At 44.8% G+C, this 15,700-nt stretch overlaps 1 protein-coding gene across 1 annotated transcript in view; it reads left to right on the top strand.

Annotated features, from left to right (window-relative positions):
- Window positions 1-15,700, top strand: part of ano3 (anoctamin 3) — a 334,095-nt gene that overhangs the window by 187,575 nt on the left and 130,820 nt on the right. The window lies entirely within an intron of this gene.

The raw sequence follows: 15,700 nt of genomic DNA, 5'->3' as shown, positions 1-15,700 counted from the left end.
ATTTTCAACCAGGGAAAAACAGTTTGTATAAATTGCTTAACATAGAACTGCTGCAATTCACAATCTCCTCCTTTAAGAATTGAGGTTAGCTTGAGTTTCCTGTGAAGGTGAAAGAACGAACTTGCATTTTTAAAGCACCTGTCACATGTGTGGACATCTTAAGGCAAGTTACAGCCGATAAATTACTTTTGAAGTGCAGTCACTTGTTATGTAGGCAAACACGGCGACCAATATGTGCACAGCAAAGTCCTACAAACAGCAATGAGATAAACGACAATTATTCTGTAAAATGATCATTGGACTTGCCTCAGAATGTGTTCACTCACATATTCTAGTGGCAGTATAACTATATTTTGAAATAAATTTTATATATGAAAGTTTTGTTACAGTAAATGGTGTAGCTTTTTTTTTTAGCTGACAGCAGGGCGACAAATTTTCTCAGTGAAATTTGAATTTATTTAAAGGTATTGTATATTAATTGGCTGATGTGGACACACCTGTTCTAATAATTGACGCATGTTGGAAATAAAGGAACCTTAATCTTTGTTGTTTCTTCGCTATCAGAATTGGCAGTCTGATCCATAAAATCTGAAATAATTTCTGGAATTCACTGTGTGGGGGAGGGAATCGATTTTAACAGGAGCATGTTTTGGGCAGGCGGGTGAATGATGTTACCCCCGGTCCGGACATGGATTGTATCTGTGATGGATCCGTTGGTCAGGATCATGGCCTGCATGTCATCGTGGAGCAGGCAGAGGATGGTGACAAACTTTTGGGGGCAGCCGAAATGGAGGAGGACGCTCCATAGTCCCTCGCGGTTGACAGTGTCAAAGGCCTTTGTCCGGTCAAAGAAGGCCATGTACAAGGGCTGGTGCTGCTCGCTGCATTTTTTCTGCAGCTGTCGCGCAATAAAAATCATGTCCGTTGTACCCCGTAGGGGATGGAACTCGCACGGTGACTCCGGGAGGATCTCCTCGGCCACAGGGAGAAGACGGTTGAGGAGAATTCTAGTAACGACTTTCACAATGGCTGATAACAGAGATTCCTCTGTAGTTGCCGCAGTCGGACTTGACCCCTTTCTAAAGATGGTCATGATTCCTGCCTCTCTGAGATCTCCCGGCATGTTCTCCTCCTTCCAGATGAGAGAGATGAGGTCATGCATTCGTGGCCAATAGTGCCTCTCCACCATACTTTAGTGCCTCAGCGGGGATTCCATCCACTCCCGATACCTTGTTGTTCTTGAGCTAGCGGATAGCCTTTTCCACCTCGTGCAGGGCTGGGGTTTTGCTGAGGTGGTGGCGGGTAGCATGCTGTGGGATGGAGTCGAGGACACTCGAGTCAAAGGCAGAGTCTTGGTTAAGGAGATCTTCAAAGTGCTCCTTCCAGTGGGTCCTGACTGCCTCGGTATCTTTGATGAGTGGCTCCTTAGTTCTTAGCCAGCAATGGGGTGGGGCCTTGAGTGCTTGGGCTGTAGGTGGCCTTGACTGCGGTGAAGAATCCTCACACATCATGGCTGTCGGCCGGCTCCTGTCTTTCTCCTCCCACCATCTATTCTTTAGGAGGCAGTTTTTTTGTTGGACTTCAGTCTTAAGCCGTCTGTAATGCTGCTTTGCTGACCCAGAGTTGGGTTGTTTTAGGTTCAGAAATGCCCTGCACTTGTGATTTAGTAGCTCTTGGATCTCCTGGTCATTCTCATCAAACCAGTCCTGGTGTTTCCTGGTTGAATGATTGAGCGTCTCTTCACAGGCGTTGGTTATGGTGGCCTGGAGGGCAGATCAAGCGCTGTGGGCATTCTGCGTCTCGGGGTCATCAAGGGTCACCAGGTTAGCAGTGAGGCGCTGGCTGTATAGGGCTCTCTTAGCTAGGTCTTTGAGTGCCCCGGCATTGACTTTCTTACAGCACTGCTTCTGCTGCCTTCGCTGCATTGGGGCTATGTTGATGTTGATGATGATGGAACGGATTAGTCGGTGGTCCATCCAGCAGTCATCAGCTCCTGTCATGGCATGGGTGATGCGCACATCCTCATGATCCCTGGCTCGAACGATGGCATAGTCGAGCAGGTGCCAGTGTTTGGAGCGAGAGTGTTGCCATGATGCCTTGTACTTGTCCCTCTGGCGGAACAAGGTGTTAGTGATGACAAAGTCGTGCTCTAGGCATTTTGTCAGGAGCAGGGTACCGCTGGAATTGGTTTTCCCTACCCCCTCTGCCGATCAAGCTCCCCAGAGGACAGTGTCCTTGCCAACCCTGGCGTTGAAGTCGCCAAGGAGGATCAGTTTGTCGTCCGTAGGGACAGGGATTTTTCGCGGCTGGAGTAAAAACACACTTTGGTCATATCTGTTGCATCGTGTGTTCGTCTGGACCAGGGTCAAGCAGGGCTGTATCATTGCGCCAACCCTCTTCTCAATCTCAATCTTCCTCGCTGCAATGCTCCACCTCACACTCAACAAGCTCCCTGCTGGAGTGGAGCTAAACTACAGAACCAGTGGGAACCTGTTCAACCTTGGTCGTCTCCAGGCCAGATCCAATACCGTCCCAACCTCTGTCGTCGAGCTACAATACACGGACGACCCTTGTGTCTGCGCACATTCAGAGATTGAACTCCAAGTCATAGTCAACATCTTCACTGAGGCATACGAAAGCATGGGCCTTACACTAAACATCCGTAAGATAAAGGTCCTCCATCAACCTGACCCCGCTGCACAGCACTGCTCCCCAGTCATCAAGATTAACGGCGTGGCCCTGGACAACGTGGACCACTTTCCATACCTCGGGAGCCTATTATCAGCAAGGGCAGACATCGACGACGAGATTCAACACCGCCTTCGGCCGCCTGAGGAAAAGTTTGTTCGAAGATCAGGCCCTCAAATCTGACCAAGCTCATGGTCTACAGGGCTGTAGTGATACTTACCCTCCTGTATGGCTCAGAGACGTGGACCATATACAGTAGACATCTCAAATCGCTGGAGAAATACCACCAACGATGTCTCCGCAAGATCCTGCAAATCCCCTGGGAGGACAGACGCACCAACGTTAGCGTCCTCGATCAGGCCAACATCCCCAGCATCAATGCACTGACTACACTTGACCAGCTCCGTTGGGCGGGCCACATTGTTCACATACCCAACAAAGGACTCCCAAAGCAAGCGCTCTACTCGGAACTCCTACACGGCAAGCGAGCCCAAGGTGGGCAGAGGAAACTTTTCAAGGACATCCTCAAAGCATCCTTGATAAAATGCAACATCCCCACCGACACCTGGGAATCCCTGGCCAAAGAAGATGCAGCTATCGGGAAAGTTTGTCAGGCTTCAGGGGTGGTCTCTAGAAGACTAGTAGAGGTTTTTAAAGTGATGAAGGAGTTCGATAGGTTGGACATGGAGGAACTGTTTCTACTTGTAAGTGAGACCAGAACTAGGGGGCATAAATGTAAAATAGTTACTAAGAGATTAAATAAAACATTTAGGAGGAATTTCTTTACACAGAGAGTGCTGAGAATGTGGAATTCACTGCCGCATGGAGTGGTTCAAGCAGATAGCACTGATGCATTTAAGGGGAGGCTTGATGCAATCGCGAGGGAGAAGAGAATAGAGGGATATGGGAGTAGGGTGGGACGAGATCGTTAGAGTGGGAAGGAGCTCGTGGAGTATAAACATCGGCTTAGACCAGTTGGCTCGAATAGTCTGTTTCTGTGCTGCAGATTCTGTCTAATCCTACATAAACCCACTCGACATCGTCAGTTCGAAGCAGAGTCTATTTTAACTCCTGGGCCTCAATTACCTCCCACCGGCAAGCTGCCTGCCCGAAATGGACACCAAGAAGTTGGCTGGCTTCAGACAGGTTAAAATGGTGTGGCAAGGAGGCTGCCTGCCAGCACCAAGGAAAGTCACGGGGGACGGGTTAGGGGCAGGTTCATGGGTGAGACGAGGGTTTGTAGGGGGCAGCACAAGCCCAGATGTTTTTTGTGGGTCCTGGGGAGCACTCCTGCTCCTCCTGACCCCTCTAAGGAAAGTTTTTGACTTGCGCTGGAGGGCCACCTCATCTTCTCTGCCAGCGGGGTCATAATGACATCATAGGACCCTGATTTGCATGTATTAATGAGGCAACCCGCCTGAGTCAGATGCCTAAAAAAGGGACACAGTTCAGTTAGTGGCAGGTGGGAATTGAGCAGAAACAGGGCGGTAAGACTTGCACAGACATTTTAACTGCGTGCTCGCCCAGTTCCTGCCAGGCGGGTCCGTTAAAATTTCTTCCTGTGCAATGGAAACCAGAAGTTCTGTCTTGCAGGTTTGAAATGGACTTAGATCAGAAAAATCCTCCCTCGTATCAGATGGCAGTGAAGGAACAAGGTTCAAAATGAAGACCCCCCCCCCCTTGCTCCTTTGATAGATTTCTACATGGGAGACTAGGATTGGTCAGTCTGCAAGTAATGGGATAAAAATCAATTAAGATAAATTTATTTTGAGTAATGTGACTTGTTTTAAATGTCAATATTTGTAGTTGGACAAGTGGAATTGTAATTTTTGCTTGGCTGTGAGGGAATTACACGATTGAAGCTAACCATTTCAAGCCGTTAGCACTCAACCATGTTGGAAAAGCTGTTAACATTTTGATTGCCACAAAAAAAATTGATCTTCGAAGCAAAAGCCAATCTAACACAGTTCCCCTCTTGGGAGCTTCAAGTTTCTGTTCAGCTGGCCTGTTTTGTGTAAATGAGAGAACGTCCAGTATAAAATACCATGAGAGAGTATGGGGTAGGCAGAGTCTGCTATTATTCAGGCACTGCATCTGTCTGTGGTGCTTCCTGCTGACCTTGCAATATAATGTCACCTGAAGCAAATATTTAGTGCTCTAAGCACATAGCACTGGAAGTACCTCAGGATCAGGAGTGGGTTTATCAGGCTTTGTAAATGCTGCTGATTGCCCTCAACACAAGTTGCAACTGAAGGAGATGGTGATGCGGTAGAGTGGCAAAGTGGCGGAGATAGGGTGTTGGGAATGTGGAATGGCTAGAAGCAGATGGAGGACAGAACTATTTCAGTGGCGATGTTTTGGAGGTACTGCGGAGAAGTGTGGCTAATTTTGAAAGTGTGATCTGCCCTGCAGTAAGTGTACAACCAGAGCATATGGACAGAAATGACAGGGAAAGTGACCCTAACCTGGAAGCAGATGAGGAAGACATTTGTTGGACTACAACAAGATTGTCAAAGTAAATGTGCTAACATGGCTTTCATTTACAATGTTGCCTCACATTGCAACTTAACCTGCACTTCACTCTGAACTTGTGACACTGCAGAAGAATAAATTGTAAAATAGTTAACAACAGAAGTATTGGCCCGATATTTGCTAGGGTGGGGGGCACAGGGGGAACCAGAAAATCCCAGTGATGTAGAGGTCCTTCCAAATTTAACAGCAGGACCTCATTATCATTTTTAAAATTCCGATTCCCGCCTGGCAGACGGCCAGATTGACAGGTTGGCCGGCTCCTGGACAGGAAAACCAGCGGCAAGAGGCTATAGCCGGGGACCCTTGAGGTGGTCGCCAGCAATCAGGAGGGGCGAGGGAGCGAGAGAGACATTGGAGCTTGGGAGGTGGGGGGGAGATAGAATTTGGGACAGAAGAGGGGGTGGACGATTGGAGGGGTAATCGGGAGGGATGGAGAGATCGCGGGGCAGAAGACTCGGGATCATGGCTCGGATGTGGGTGGGGGTTGGCAGATCCCAGGAAGGGAGGCTCAGATTCCGACCCTCCCAATGTTCTTCCCCCGCCTCCTCACCCCCCATCGTGTGTGGGTGGGGAGGGTTAATATCGACCCCATTCATTCAAAAATGAAGTTGAGGTGGGGAAAGCAAAATTAATTAAATAAGATGTTGAATTTGTAAAGGCACACATTTCATACTTAAGGGAAAAGGTGAAATAAATCATTTGGACTTTGGTGAATTTTTTTTCATGAATTGTAAGAAATGGCAGTTAATTTTTGAAAAAAGTAACTGGCAAAAATATATTATATAAATGAAAGAAAAATGCAAAGAAAAATGTACATTTTTATCGTGGCAGGGGACTGAAATGACATTACTGCTAAACTTAAACTTGCCATGTAACTCAGAGTGAAATGTCAACACTGGTAGACATTTTAAGCTATGACATTGTGTCCTCAGGGTGATTGGATGCAGCACCACACCCATGATGTTCTACATGCGTTCTCCTCATCTCAGCTGTGCTGCCCTGGAATGTCTCAGAACAAGTATTTTGCCACAGAAAATTAGAGGGAGAGTCTGTAAGAAATGTCTTGCCCACCTCTTAGCTGCTGGTTGTAGAGGAGAGGGCCTTAAAACAGATGCCTGCCGTCTCAGCTGAGGAAGGTGCATGACATGGGTTGGGCTAAGAGCAAGGGAACGTGATCATATCTGGAAATCATGGGTGCACCGCCTATAATTTCCTGCTCATTAAATGTTTATAATTAAACTCTAATGGGCAGAAATTCACAAGCTTATGCACTGGTGATTTCCCCAGATACACCCTATGCAAGCTGATCGTGGAATCTCTCCAAACACCTGTTAGTTTCTTTCCTTTCTCTGTTGCTTGTGTTTATTTCTCTTGGCTGATTTCTATCTGTTTTATCCCAGCATTGAGGACAGAGACTGCACGTTTGAGGGTAGATCTTGACTTTGTGCGATAAAGTAAAACGTGTGATAGTAAATCGGAAGCCTGCTGATTTCAATGGAAATGACCCTGGGGAGCGATGTAAAACGGGCTGTCGACTCGCTGGCGCCCGTTTTACACTATTGCTCAGCAACTACCCTTAGCAGTGGTTGTGAGAGGAAAGTCATCCATCTCTTCTCTCAATTGGGAAAATGGTGTGCCACATAGGAACGAAAATAACATAACAGTTTGGAGAATAAATAATCTTATCAGATCTTCAATAAAGACTGGTCTGTGATCAGATAACAAGCCGTATAAGTCAGCTCACTTTACAGTTCCTTTCTGCTGATTATTCCGTTCTCCATATAGGACTAGATAACTTTTTTATGACTAAGATCTTTCTTTGGGCCTGTGAATTTTATAGGCATACAGGAGCTGGTGACTACCAAAAAAAACCTTTATTTTAGAATCCCATATACTCAGAGTGACCACATTGCTTTCTCTTGCTTAGAATTCTCCTTGATAAAAATTGCAAAAAATTTGACTTTGTCAATTGTCATAATATTTGACTGACTACGCAATAGCACAGTTATATTACAGTTAATTAAATAATCTTACACACTGCTGTGAGTAATGTACTCTACTCTGTTTCATGCACACTGGTATGGTTGGTTGTATAATGCAGTCAAGTGCATGACATAGTGGGTAAGTGGAGGATGTTTAACACTGAAACATTTAAATAGATAATGGAACTTGTTTTCATTTTATGCTGTTGGTAGAAATGAGAAATGCTGCAGAGAGCTCTGACTAATGGAGACCCAGCCAAGGAAGGCTGAGGGATGTTATTAGTCCTGCTGTACATACAAAATTGATGGGCAGGAAAAGACCAGTTGGCCCAACAAAGTTACCCACACTCACCATGAGTACTTCAGTAAAAGAACCCTGAATCTGTTGCAGCCTTAGTTTCTCTGCTCAGATTTGGTTTTCTTATGTTCTTCTTCCCTATTTTCTGCAACTGTATCTTTCAACCCAGATTAACATCAACTGCTCGATCTCTGCTCCTCCTCCTCCTCCTCTCTACCCTCCCTTATAGTTACTTTCACTGTTAACATCTTCTGCTCTGTCCCAGATTCATCGTTTGCTATGTTTTCACTTCTTCAGACTTGTATCCTAGACTGGAAGCACATTTCGAGATCATCCTTGTAAATGTGGCGACCACTATTGTTAGTGATGCTCTGCTTCCATGTTTGCCATCCCTGCAATCCCATTCTAGTGCATGATTGATCGTAAAGCGCAGATGGGCCATCAACTTTTATGTTCCCTGCTTCCAACTGTCATTAATATTTACACTGTACTTAGTCTCCCCATCCAGATAATCATCCTGGTATGTCTTATTGATTTTTCAAAAATTTCAATTTAAAATTGTATTGTATAAAATAGCACAGGCTGAAAGAGACTAATGTAGTTTTGCTAATAATCGTAAATCCCTTGCGTTGTGCTCTCATAATTTATGTTACCAGCACAGCTAGGTTGAATTGCAGCCTTGCAACTCACTCCTCTATATTGCTGTATATGTTTTCAGATCTGTACTCCTTTTGATGTTGCCTGAATAGCAGCGTGATTGTCCCAGCTCTATGTTAGCTTGCATCAAACTTTTTGAATTCCATTGGTCATATGCCCCAGAGACACTTCACCCTTCTTTGTTGTGCAATTGCACAACAAAGTTCAGTTTTTCACTTCCTCTAGCCTTTTGTCGCACCTGCTGTAACTATTGGAGATCTTAACATGAGCAGATCACTTGCATGAGTTTAAAATGAGGGAAAGTGTGAAGGGAAGTACTTTCAATGTGAAGCATCTCCCAAACACTGTGACCTACACCACCTAGAAGGACAAGGCCAGAGTTGGATGTGCACACCATCACAAGGGCCTCTCTAAATCACAAACCATCCCGACTTGGGCGTATATGATTAATCCTTCATTGTCGCTGAGCTAAATTCCAGGAACTGCCAATGGAACAGCACTGTGGGAATACCTTCACCTCATGGAATGCAGCGGTTCAAGAAGGCGGCTCACCACCACCTTCTCAAGGGCAACTAGTGATGGACAACAAATGCTTGCCTTGCCAGCAACGCCCACATCTCATGAATTAATATATTTTTTAAATTGCTTCTTTCCCTTCCCCCTGTTTAATCTTCTATTGAGAAGATAAACTGTTTTTGAAGTATCACAAATCTTAATTACATTTTTATCTCTGAAGCAGGCTCATTGATTTATTTTAGGTCTCAAACCCACTGAAAAGCCACTTAGCTAAGAGCTCTGTCAGTAATAATTCCATTGAGGCAGTGGTAATTTGCGTCCTTTTCATCCCAGCATGCTCACCCAAATGGGTACTCAACGCAAGTCAGTGTTGATTTTAAAGCCAATGATGAGCCCTAATTGAGATCCAGATCCAAAAGGATTACAATTCCCCATGTCTTAATTGAGCCATATACCTCTACAGTTCATAGATGAGGTCAGCTGTCTGGTTCTTTTACTCAGTTTCAAGGCTAAGATTCCCCTCCCCTTTTATAGGGGGCACTGGAAAAAATTTGATTTTAGCGCCCCCAAAAAAAAACCAAAAAAAGAAAAACACAAAAAAAAAAAGGGGGGGGGAAAAAAAGGGCCTTGTAAATGTCTGGAGTGTCACCCAGGTCGGGTGGCACCGTTTAATGTTTTATGTTTTGCAGGTGAACTCCAAAAAGAGTTTCAAGGCTAAGATTGTCCAGCAGCAGGAATGAAGGTTGATATTGCTCAGGGTTCGCGCAAACTTCTTTTATACCTGGGAGCTCAATTCTAATCAAAACTGTATTGATGGGATGAAGGTCTTCCCTCTGCCAGTTGCATAAGTCCTACATGAACTAATTTTGGCCAATTTCAACTCAATTCTTTTGGGTTCTCTTCCCTGAAGGACATTCGAGAACCAGTAGAGTTTTTACAACAATCCACTAATTTCCTTAGCCATAGAGGGGGATTTATTGAATTCAATTCACACTGGGTTGCTAGTTGAGTACCATAACCACAATGATACAGGATCTGTTTTTTTAAATTCCTGATGGAAATGTGGTAATGTTAACACTTTTTTTCTGAACAACATTGGGTCTCATTCCTCCTACGTATTAGAAAGCATTGGTCCCATTAGGGACTGCATGCCAGCCAAACACAGCAGCACAATCATTCAAATCTTTTGTACGCTGTTGACCCACACTTTGGGCAAGGCTCCACTTTGAGGTCAATACCAGAGGGCGTACATTTAAAGTAATTTGGTAGAACATTTGAAGGAGATTTGTGGAGAACAGTTTTCACCCAGAGGACGGTGGGTTTCTGGAACTCACTGCCTGAAAGGGTGGTAGAGGCAGAAACCCTCATCACATTTAAAAAATACTTGGATATGCTCTTGAAGTGCCGTAACCTACAGGGCTACGGACTAAGAGCTGGAAAATGCGATTAGGCTGGATAGCTTTTTTTTGGCCGGCACAGACATGATGGCCTCCTTCTGTGCCATAAATTTCTATGATTCCAGATATTTAATAGACAAATCTGAAAAGCATAAATATTTCCTCTTTAGTGCAGCTGTTGCTGCAAGAGGGTTTCTAGTACAGCTTTAAAGCAGTTTTAAAAAGAGTTCCCTTGAGTCTCCCCGCTGCAGTATAACTCAAAGTTCAGAAATGAAGGAGGGAATTGAAATGGCACAAGGGCCACCATGCAATATCTGAGATGCTATTATAGGAAAAATTCTTCTTTTTATGTTGATTTGATTCGCACTAAAAGACCTGTGACTGAAGGGAATTCTAATTGAAACCACTTAAGTTGTGGCTAAGGTGGCAGCATACTGTTTTTTATAGTAACACCATGGTTTATCTTCGTTCATAAAGTCACACAGTGTAAATGAGGCAGTTTTACCAGCAGGTGTTTGTGCCTCGATGTTAGCTCGAACCACTTTCCAGTGCAGTGCAAATGAGGAATAATAGAGTAAATTCACCAACCCCAAGATCACAGTGTAGAACTGATCCTCTCTCTGGCTTAGATGCTGAGAGATTGTTTCCCCTGGCTGGTGAGTCTTGACCATAGAAACATAGAAAATAGGTGCAGGAGTAGGCCATTCGGCCCTTCGAGCCTGAACAGCCATTCAATGAGTTCATGGCTGAACATTCAACTTCAGTACTCCATTCCTGCTTTCTCGTCATACCCCTTGATCCCCCTAGTAGTAAGGACTACATCTAACTCCTTTTTGAATATATTTAGTGAATTGGCCTCAACAACTTTCTGTGGTAGAGAATTCCACAGGTTCACCACTCTCTGGGTGAAGAAGTTTCTCTTCATCTCGGTCCTAAATGGCTTACCTCTTATCCTTAGACTGTGACCCCTGGTTCTGGACTTCCCCAACATTGGGAACATTCTTCCTGCATCTAACCTGTCTAAACCCGTCAGAATTTTTAACGTTTCTATGAGGTCCCCTCTCATTCTTCTGAACTCCAGTGAATACAAGCCCAGTTAATCCAGTCTTTCTTGATATGTCAGTCCCGCCATCCCAGGAATCAGTCTGGTGAACCTTTGCTGCACTCCCTCAATAGCAAGAATGTCCTTCCTCAAGTTAGGAGGCCAAAACTGTACACAATACTCCAGGTGTGGCCTCACCAAGGCCCTGTGCAACTGTAGTAACACCTCCCTGCCCCTGTACTCAAATCCCCTTGCTATGAAGGCCAACATGCCATTTGCTTTCTTAACCGCCTGCTGTACCTGCATGCCAACCTTCAATGACTGATGTACCATGACACCCAGGTCTCGTTGCATCTCCCCTTTTCCTAATCTGTCACCATTCAGATAATAGTCTGTGACCAAGGGGGCACAGTGTCAAGATAAGGGGTCAGCCATTTTAAGACTGAGATGAGGAGGAATCTCTTCACTCAGAGAGTTGTGAATCTTTGGAATTCTCTGCACCAAAGTGCTGTGGATGCTGAATCATTGAGCATATTCAAGGATTTTTGGACTCCAGTGGAATTAATGGATATGGTGATAGGGCGGGAAAGTGAAGTTGAGGTAGAAGATCAGCTATACTCTTATTGAATGGTGGAGCAAGCTTGAGGGGCTAAATGGCCTACTCCTCCTCCTATTTCATATGTTCCATTACAGCAAGGCACAAGGGATTGGTGAAGTTACCCTAATAATCCTCATTCAGGCTTTGAAAGATGATGAAAATGTGACTCCAGAATTTAACAATGTGTAACCAGGTTACTAAACCTGCGACTCACTGAAAATTAATGTTCTCTGATCAAAGGGAGTTTTTAGTTTAATGTTCCTGTGTTTTTTGAATGGCTGTAGGGTTTTACTTGTTTTTTTGTCTAATGTTATGTCCAATATTCTGTGTTTGTAATACCTGCAGAATTTCACACATTTTAACCTAACCCACTCGGTGGGTAACTTACTCAATTAAATCGGCCACCCACTTTACACCCTGCACGATTTTACTTTGCCTTGAAAGAAAAAAAGAAATTCTTGCATTTATATAGTGCCTTTCATAAACTCAGAATGTCCCAAAGTGCTTTCGAACCAATTAAGTACTTTTTAAGTCCAGCCACTTGTAATGTGAGAAACATGGCAACCAATTTACACACAACAAGCTCCTACAAAACAGCAATGGAATAAATAACCAGATAATTTCCTTTAAAATTCATTGATGGGATGTGAACGCTGCTGGCAAGGCCAGCATTCATTGGCCATCCCTAATTGCCCTTGAGAAGATGGTGGTGAGCTGCTTCCTTGAACCTGCTGCAATCTGTGTGGTAATCTGTTTGATGAGGGATAAATATAGGCCAGGACACCGGGGACAACTCCCCTGCTCTTCTTCGAAAATGCCGTGGGATCTTTTACCTCCACCTGAGAGGGCAGGTGACCTCGGTTCACCGTCTCATCTAAAAGTCGGCATCTCTGACTGGGCAGCACTCCCTCAGTACTGCTCTGGAGTGTCAATCTGGATTATGTGCTCAAAGTCTTTGGGGTGGGGTTTGAACCCACAGCTTTCTGTCTCAGTGGTATGAATGCTACCACTGAGACAAAGCTGACACCTTGGAGTCAATGAAAAGTAAAACAGGTGGCCAATTTAATCATATCAGTTTCCTGCCAGGTGTGCTAAAATATATTTTGTTCCCCAATTTTCCCTTTCTCCAAGACTGTCTCATGTTGCCGTATAGCTCCATGGGCACCATCCCTTGTCCAAATGTCAGTCTTGTGTGAGTCTAGACGTTAAGGGCTTGATTTTTACGACCGGGTCGGGAGAGAGGCGGGCGATGTCCAGGATGGGCTGCAACCCTGCTCCTGGCACCATGTCAGCTCCCCCCATGATTGGACTTGTGAAGCCTGGCCTGCGAGGTTCCCGGCCAATTAAAAGGAAGCAGGTCTGATGATGAAATTTGATGACATGTCATCAGCCGATTTCCTCAAAGGGACTGTGCCCACATTCATTTTGACAGTTGTGCTGTCAGTGTTCTGCAACATTGAGGTGCTGACAAGCACTGCACAAATGTGCATGGCTGCACCCAGGCTCTCCCATGACTCCCTCTATATGCTTATGGAGGGAGTCACAGCACGCAGGGAGGTTCTCTTTCCATGGGTGAAAGAGACCTCCCCAGGAGACCAAAGCAACCTGGTTGCACATTGCACAGGAGGACACAAGCAGGGATGTCGTCAGGAGGACCAGGCTGTAATGGCAGAAACCTTTCAATGATCTCAGTAGATCACAAAATGTTACTGCAAAGCCACACTCAACCTCATCCTGCTGTGCCACTCATCACATCCCCATCACTCTGCCTTCCCTACCCTACTCCTGCACATCCTCACTCACACCAACTTACCTTACACCTCCACTCATCCCTCTCTCTCTATTTACGTTATCACATCCCCATCTGACTAGCCGTCCCTCACACTCACCCTCATCCTCGTGCAATCATACCAACTAGCAAGGGTAGGCACTTGGGTCTTATAGCCAATGTTAATTTAAAGTTTATGTTGCTGTGTTATCAAACATTGAAATCTTTACTTTCAACACATTGCCTTCTTGAACAAATCTGTGTGCACCTTTGGAAGTGGCTTAGTGAGTTTCAGTGAATGGTGAGACATAATGGTACCACCCCCCCCCCCCAATAGTGATGAGTAAGAAAGGAATGGGTTAGGCATTGTTGGGATGCCTTATGGTGTTGGTGTGGGGTGGTGCCAACCTGGTGCATCATGTAGCAACCAGGGTGTGCAGTGTCAAGTGAAGTAAATCTGGCCTCATCCCTGGCCTCCCGGGCAGCAATGTGGTCAGGTGCTGATGTCTTGTGTCCTGTGCAGCATCAGGTGATTGCTGAGAAGTTTGGTGCTGCTGGTGTATCCAGTGATGTTGGTGTGGGGGCTGATCACAGTGGGATTCTGAGGACCAAGGTGAGATTATTTTTAAGGGCACTGATGCAGATGGAATAGATGGCAGCTGAAGTAGAGATGACAGAAGTGTTTTTTTCAATGGTAAGAGAGATTGCTCCAAGGAGGTGACACTGGATAGAGAGTTTACTCCAAACATTTCCAACCTCCATAAAGCTGAAAAGTGTATTCAAAATCCTGAAGCCTCCACCTTCTAAGATTGGAAATTGAACAGCTGTGAAATTGTAGCTTTTATACCACTTTTGCAGCTGTCAACTATTCACAGCAATGGGGAGTCATTGAGAACCCGACACACTTATGTGATGTGATCGGCGAGCACTGGGAACTTCGTAAAAAGCTGGAAAAATGTTTAATACAACAACAACAACTTGGATTTGTATAGCACCTTTAAGTAGTAAAACGTACCAAGGCGCTTCACAGGAGTATTATGAGACAAAACATTTGACACCCCTGATAAAATGCTTTTCAAATGCCTTCAAACAAGCTGTTAATGATTTCAATTGGTTCCCCCGCCGCTTGGTTTTGGGTCCGTGAAACGCAGGCAGACCCAACACCTGGGAAATCGACATGGAGGCGGGCTGAAAGCGGACTTCCGCCCTGTTGACAATCACGGCCATTTTGAGAGTTGACCCGCCTCCAAACTTGCACACGCAGCAGCAGTAAAATTTCGGCCGAAGTGTTGCAGGTTGTTCGTACACGGGGGACCCATTCTTGATCTTGCCTGATGACCACATGGATGGTCCTGTCAGCAGGGATCACTGAATGATCAGTAACCAGCAGAATAGATTTAATTGCTGTGCTAATAAGCAGCTGTCCACGTACCTCGTGTATGTTTGTATTTCGAACCTGAGTCAAAATATTGTAAAAGTATTGGATACTTTTGTGTGGGGATGTGAGAGGATTTGAACTTTAGCCTACTGGTGTACATGGTACCTGGGTGTGGATTGTGACAAAAGCTGATATTTGTTGTACGTCAGAATGTGGGTTGGGTAGGGAGGATAGAGATTTAAATCCTTTCAATGTAACAACACTGTTGACCTCTACATAGAGCAGATATGAATTATTGTAAAATTCCTTTTACCCAGCTTTGCTTTACCGTGATTTCTATAAGAACAGGAGTAGTCCATTCAGCCCCTCGAGCCTGTTCTGCCATTCAATGAGATCGTGGCTGATCTGTTTCTTAACTCAAATTTATCCGCCATGGTTCCATAACCCTTAATACCCTTGCTTAATAAAAATCTATCAATCTCAGCTTTGTTTTCAATTTTCAATTGACGTCGCCTCAACAGCTTTTTGGGGGAGAGAGTTTCAGATTTCCAATACCATTTGAGTGAAGAAGTGTTTCCTGACATCACCCCTGAATTTCACTCTTAATTTTAACATTTCTTAATTTTATAGTTTCTCTCTCTATCTATCTTATCAACTTGCATAGGCTAGTTCTGGAGTGGTACAAAGAACCTTAATGCTTACTATTGTATTTTGGGAAAAATATGTTCATTGTTCCTGATATGTCCTTACTATACAGCATAAATGCACACAGGGCCCATACTTGAGAGGTCGTCACTCTGTGACCAGTTACCTTTATTACCAAGACCTCAAGTGATGAAGGTGG

The sequence above is a fragment of the Pristiophorus japonicus genome, chromosome 14, assembly GCF_044704955.1.
Source record: "Pristiophorus japonicus isolate sPriJap1 chromosome 14, sPriJap1.hap1, whole genome shotgun sequence".
Lineage (NCBI taxonomy): Eukaryota > Metazoa > Chordata > Chondrichthyes > Pristiophoridae > Pristiophorus > Pristiophorus japonicus.
Note: the sequence above shows the minus strand (reverse complement) of the source record. Positions and strands in the feature narration are given on the sequence as shown.